The 5777-nt window shown below is 60.4% G+C and overlaps 1 long non-coding RNA gene across 1 annotated transcript; it reads right to left on the bottom strand.

The window, feature by feature from the left end:
* Positions 1-1449: 1449 nt before the first annotated feature.
* Positions 1450-4025, bottom strand: LOC131274859 (uncharacterized). Its single transcript, XR_009182184.1, has 3 exons — positions 3952-4025; positions 2664-2785; positions 1450-1655 (listed from the first exon to the last, which is right to left on the bottom strand). It is a non-coding gene; the product is annotated as an uncharacterized lncRNA (long non-coding RNA).
* Positions 4026-5777: the final 1752 nt, after the last annotated feature.

Here is a 5777-nt window from a genome sequence, read left to right as displayed (position 1 = left end):
CTATCCATTAGTAAATCAGCTGAGAAAATGAATACAAATGCCCTTGGCTCTGGCCATGGGGGCGCCTTGGAGTTGCTTGTTCCAGGAGACAGTCCCTCTGCCTCTATGAAATGCAGCCACCTCTCAGGGCAGGCCTGTGCGTCAGTCCTCACAGGTGCCCCTACCTACTCCAAAACACCCCTGCTCGCTGGGGTAATAAACCCATCTTTAGATGGTCACTGGGGGCTCAGAGAGGTTGACAGATGTTCCTGAGGACACACAGCAGGTGGTGAAGGGCAGAGGCAGCTTCAGGCTCTGTTCTCTCTCTGCTGCCAAGGTCGCCTCCAAGGCCACATGCAGGACTCAATCAGCACAAAAGTTGGCCTCATCAGCCACAGGGCCCGCAGAGCCTCCAGCCTCACCCTTGTTCTCCCTGAGTGCCCTGAGCCAGCGTGCAGGGCAGAAGCTGCTCCCTGGGCATCTTGTGGGGGTTAGAGAAGGTCCAGAGGGAGCGGGGGTCCCGCTACTACCTGCAAGGGGAGTTTCCCTCCAGGCAGGACAGTGGGGCCCACAGCGCCCTCTGCTGGGCTGGAGGAGACACTGCAGGACTCGTCACTAGGATGGCCCCAGGACCAGGATCACGGGGTACACTTTGAGCACCCCCAGTGGATGATGCGAGAAGGTGTCACTGAGCCCAGGCAGGCACGTGCCCTCGGGGCGTACACCTCCCTGCTCCCCCGGGCCCTTGTGACCTCTGGCCCCATGTGACCTGTCCCTCTCCCTCCATCTGTCCCCTCTCCTCCCCTCACCCCACCACAGCCCTGCAGTGTTCGTGGGGAGAACCTCGGAGGTCTCCCCCCTGCAGACCCAGCTGTGACGACAAGACCCTCGTGTGCCCTGGGCCTGGGCCAGCGGCGCCCACACACCCCGTGTCTGGTCCCTGAGAGCTCAAGGTCTGGACCTGGGCTGAGTCCAGAGGACACACGGGTGCTCCTTGGCTCAGGGGACTGGGGGCTAATCCTTGGGGCACTGAGGACAAGGAGGCGATGGAAGGAGGAGAAGAAGAGGAGAGGAGGGGGAGTCAACAGGGTGGGGCAGGCGGGGGACAGGATTCCAGGCAGGTGGAGCGCACGGAAGGTGCAGGGACAGGAGAGAGCTCGGGGCACTGAAGGAACCAAGAAACTACTCTGGCCAAGGACGACCTTGGGAAAGATCCTGAGAAGTGGGCAGATGCAGGACACAGATTGTCATAAGTGCTGCACCTCAGTGACCCCTCCAGCAGTGGGGACACACTGTGTCCTCTCATCCCCCTGGGAGTCTCACCCTTACCCTTACCCCATAATCGCACCCCCCATGCTGCCATCTGCTCTGGGAGGTGCTGATCACGGCCACCACGTCTGCTCTGCTCCCCACGGCCGCCTCCCTCCCCTCTGCCTGCAGCGATGCCTGAACACAGCCAGGGCTCAGACACACTCATGGAGAGGACCTATAGTGAACAGCTCTTGTCAGGTCCAAGGACCCACCTGGAACGTGGGCTCCTCGGGCACCCCACGTTCCCCGTTTTCGATCAAGGGCTCCTCCCGGGCGTGGTCTTTGGTGTCTGCAGGAAAGAGCCCCCGAAGCTCGGGCTCCTGCGACGGCAGCGGCAGCCAGGAGCCTCTGCCCGGCACGTGGGTCTACACAGGAGGAAGGGCAGCAGGTGAGCTCGGGCTGAGCCCTGCCCAGGGCTGACCCAGGTGAGGAACCTTCCAGAGCAGCCCAGAGCCCCAGCTACAATGAGTCCCTTCTGGCAGGAGTGTCCGCGGTGAGCAGCCCCTCCATCCAGCAGCCCCAGGTGCTGCTCCCTCCTGAGATGAGTCAGAGGAGGGAGGAGACGCAGGACAGCTCAGTCCTGCCTCAGCGTACAGAGGGGACCTTGCAGGGCAGGAGGAGGAGGACATCCAGGGGACACATTTCCTCCAAGCCCAGGCCCTGGCCTGTTGCCCGTCCCCAGCCCTTCCCCTCAGTGCCTCCAGGTGCGGTGGGCCCCAGTGTCCCCGCCCCCAGGTCATCCCCCAGCACCCCTGAGGTCAGGACCCCCTTGCCTTCACCCTCAGCACCAGGCGTGCAGTGTGGACCCACAGGGGCCCAGGGAAGGAACCTCCAGGAAGCTGGGCTCCTGGTTAAGCTCGTTCCGGTCCACGCAGGGGCTCCCTGGTGGGGCTCCCTGGATGCCTGTGTCCCTCAGGACACCATGGGCCGGCCCATCGAGGGGCATCTCCTCTGGTCAGGATTAGGGGTCAGCCAAGGAGACAGAGGGTCTTAGTCACCTGCCACCACCTCGAGGACAGAGTGAGGCGAGGACAGTGACCCAGTCCCAGAGATGGTCACGGGGTAAGTGTGGTCCCAGCTCAGCCAGAGGCTCTCATCCTGCCCCCCCCCCTCCCCCCCCCCCCCGCCCCAGTTCATGCATCCAGGTCAGGGGAAACCGTGATGTGGTCCTGGAAGGTGGAAATGGCCACTCCAGGGTCAGTCACCTAATCCTTAGTCAGGGGAGGGCACCTGTCATCTGGGGGCAGAGCATCCCCTGCGGTGGGCTGGCAGCCACGACAGCGTGAAAACAGCCTCCAGGAGAGCAGGGCTCAGCCTGGCAGGGGCAGGGCAGGAGCAGGAGATGCCCCTGGGGTCTGGCCCCACCCCCGCACCTGCAGCGCCCCCGGGAAGCGCCCCCAGACGTGCTGGCACCGTTTCTCCCTGCAGCAAGTGATCCCCAGCAGGGCCAGCCTGTGGTGGGGGGAGAAGGCAGCTCCACACGCATCCAGCAGACCTGAGGAGGGGAAGGCAGGGGCTACTGCAGGGCGCGGGCAGGAGAGGCCCACCAGGTGACAGCTGTCCTGCCTCATTGAATGCCTGTCAGCCTGGGGTCCTCACAGCACCACCGAGAACCAGAGACGCCCTCCACCCACGGGCCTGGGGACGATGCGGGACGTGATGCTGAGCGCCCTGTGGAGGGTGAGCACCCCACACACAGCCTGGGCCGCGCTCCCCGTCCTGCACCCGCTGTGAATCCAGAGCAGCCGAGAGGACAGTCAGCCACGAGGGCAGCCCAGGACACACAGCCCCACGGTGCATCCGTCTTCTCACCCGTCCCCAACCCCCTGTGCGCGACCCCAGCCCTCAGGACAACCCTGTGGGGAATGTCGTTAGGGACCCTGGTCTCCCACCCCAGGTCATGATGTGACACGTTCCAGTGAGGGCGGCGGACACTGTGGCTGAGGGATGAGTGTGGCTGAGACGAGGAGGGCGCGGAGGTCAGTGTTAGGTGGAGCCCACCTGGGGGTGCCGCGGGGAGTGCGCAGAGTGACTCCCATGGTGCATGAGGACTGTGGGTAATTATATAAACAGGAATGTTCTATGAGATGTTAAGATGTGGTGTGATATGGGAAAATATCTCAATGTAATGTATAGGCTATAGTTAAAAATAATGTAATGTTTTTGTAGCAAACTCAAAAAAGGTACTGTATTAATGTTAAAGATAAAAAAAAGAGCATACAATGTTTGGATATAAGATATAAATCTGATAAGCATATTTTCCTCTCTTCATTTTTTTTTCATTAATAGGGAGACCTGGACTATTTTGGTTAACTACTCTGTGTTCATCTCTGTATTTTTTGGAACACTGGAGGAACAATTGAGTTTGTTGGAATTTGATGAGACAAAAGTGCCTGGAGAGAACGTTTCATGAAGAATGCTTCTATAATGTGTGTAGCTGCTTTTTGCCTGCTTTTTATTTATTGAATTTGAAATAATGTTTGAATGAAAATTAAAGCATTTTCTATGCATCATGTATAGGGGACAGGCCTGATCTGGCAGTGGGGGTGACAGAGGGACCCTGCCCCCGTCCAGGGGTCCTCAGCCCTCCCTTGAAGGGAGCTCCTGCAGGGTCCGGCCTGGGTCCAGGGACCCACCTGGAGGCAGGTCAACACCCTTTACCTGTGCACGAGCTCCACGACGCAGGGTCTGCCTGGAGGCTGCTGTTTATCCTCTGCAGGTTCTGGTCCCAAGACCTGGAAGGAGGAGGACGGTTTTTAGGGAAGGGCCAGGTTGGGCCCATAGGGCAGCGGGGCTGCTCCTGCACCCAGGAAAACTTTCCTGGGATCCAGTTCTGGGCCTGAAGAGCCAAGGGGTGAGCTGTGCCACTCAGGTGACAGACACGGCCTCCTGGGGGACCCAGCCTCCTCAGGTGCAGGAAACGTCCCACCACAAGGAGGGCTGTGGCAAAGGGCAAGTGGCCCGGTCCAGGTGGGTGTCGTGAAGGAGCAGGTGGCCCGGTCCAGGTGGGTGTCGTGAAGAAGCAGGTGGCCCGGTCCAGGTGGGTGTCGCGAAGAAGCAGTTCACAGGACGCCCTGGGATGTCACCTGTGAGCCTGACCTCAGGCCCTGCGCCCGGCCCCCCAGGACCTGATCGAGTGCACCCCAAGTCCTGGGAACCATGATGACTTCCTCCCTCCCCCTGGAGCCACCCCCTCCCAGGGGCATGGGGTTACGACCTACATAGGAAGTGTCTTCCTCCAAATTCTCTTTCAGAAAATTGATCAGCACAGATTATGGCAGTGAAAGACCTTGCACAGGGTCTTCACACCCTCTGGATCCTGGGAAATCACCTGTCGATCCAATGACCTAATGGCCTGAGGCCACCGAGCTCTTATGTCAGAACCCACTACCTTTATGATGTTCACATTTTACTTTATTAGCTGATTTTCAGGTGATCTGCAGGCCGTGGGTAAAATATTGGTGCCTTAAAGCCCTCCCAAGTCCACGCAGGTGCTCAGGTCTCAGGTGAAACAATCTGAGGCACAGGCTGGTCTAAACCCTGCACGGCTGCATGGCCAGAATGCCCCATGGCCAGAGAGGGGGTGCCAGGAGCCTCTCCTCAGGCTGGCCTGTGGCCTGCACACCAGGCTGGTCACCACCATGGCTGTGTGCCACTAACTGCCCACAAGGGCTGCCACCATGGGGTCAGAGATGTGACATCATCACAGAGCTGAGTCTGTCCCCTACCTTCCACCAAATGCCCTCACATGGGCACTTGGCGCCCAGGCACGTCCTCCTCTCCCACGGCCATGGTCAGTCTGTGGTGGGAATGTGGTGACCTTCCCACTTAAGGACGGTGGACTGGACTCCCTGCCCAGGGGTCAGGGAAGGCTCCTTCTGGGGCTGCAGGACACAGAGTGGACTGGGGACTCCCTATAAGATCCTCCAGCGGGGGCTGGTGGTGACTGGGGGGCTGGCTGTCCTCCCCCCACGTAAGGGCAGAACTGGAGCTTAGGGCACCGAGCAGGGGGCTGCTCTCCCAGGTAGACGCTCACAGCAAGGAGATCTGTTCCTCCTGACTGGCCTCGTCCACGTCACAGCTCTCGCGGAGGCAGGGCTTGGGGAAAACCTGCTCCTGCCTGCCCGCCACGGTCGTCCCAACAGGCACCTTCTCCAGCTGCCCGTCCTCAGGACGTCGAAGCCACAACCTCCACATCTCCACAGAGCCTGGCAGGGCCAAGCCCTCCTGAGCCAAGCCACGCTCCGTCCTAACTGCCCAGTCTCCAGGCAGTGTCCTTTAGAACATTCCTGGTTGCCCTGGCAACACCTTGGTGAGGTCATCGCCAGGAATCACAACCTGATTGGACGAGCAAGAGGCCAAGGTTCCCAAGGTGGGGAGACCTGCCTCTGATCCACAGGTGCTGGCCCCAGCTGCCTGGACGCCTTGCCCCTGCTCTCGGCCCACATTGTTCTCCTCAGCACCCGGCCAGCTCACGGCTTTCCTGG

Source organism: Dasypus novemcinctus, chromosome 21, assembly GCF_030445035.2.
Source record: "Dasypus novemcinctus isolate mDasNov1 chromosome 21, mDasNov1.1.hap2, whole genome shotgun sequence".
NCBI classification, from domain to species: Eukaryota; Metazoa; Chordata; class Mammalia; order Cingulata; family Dasypodidae; genus Dasypus; species Dasypus novemcinctus.
Note: the sequence above shows the minus strand (reverse complement) of the source record. Positions and strands in the feature narration are given on the sequence as shown.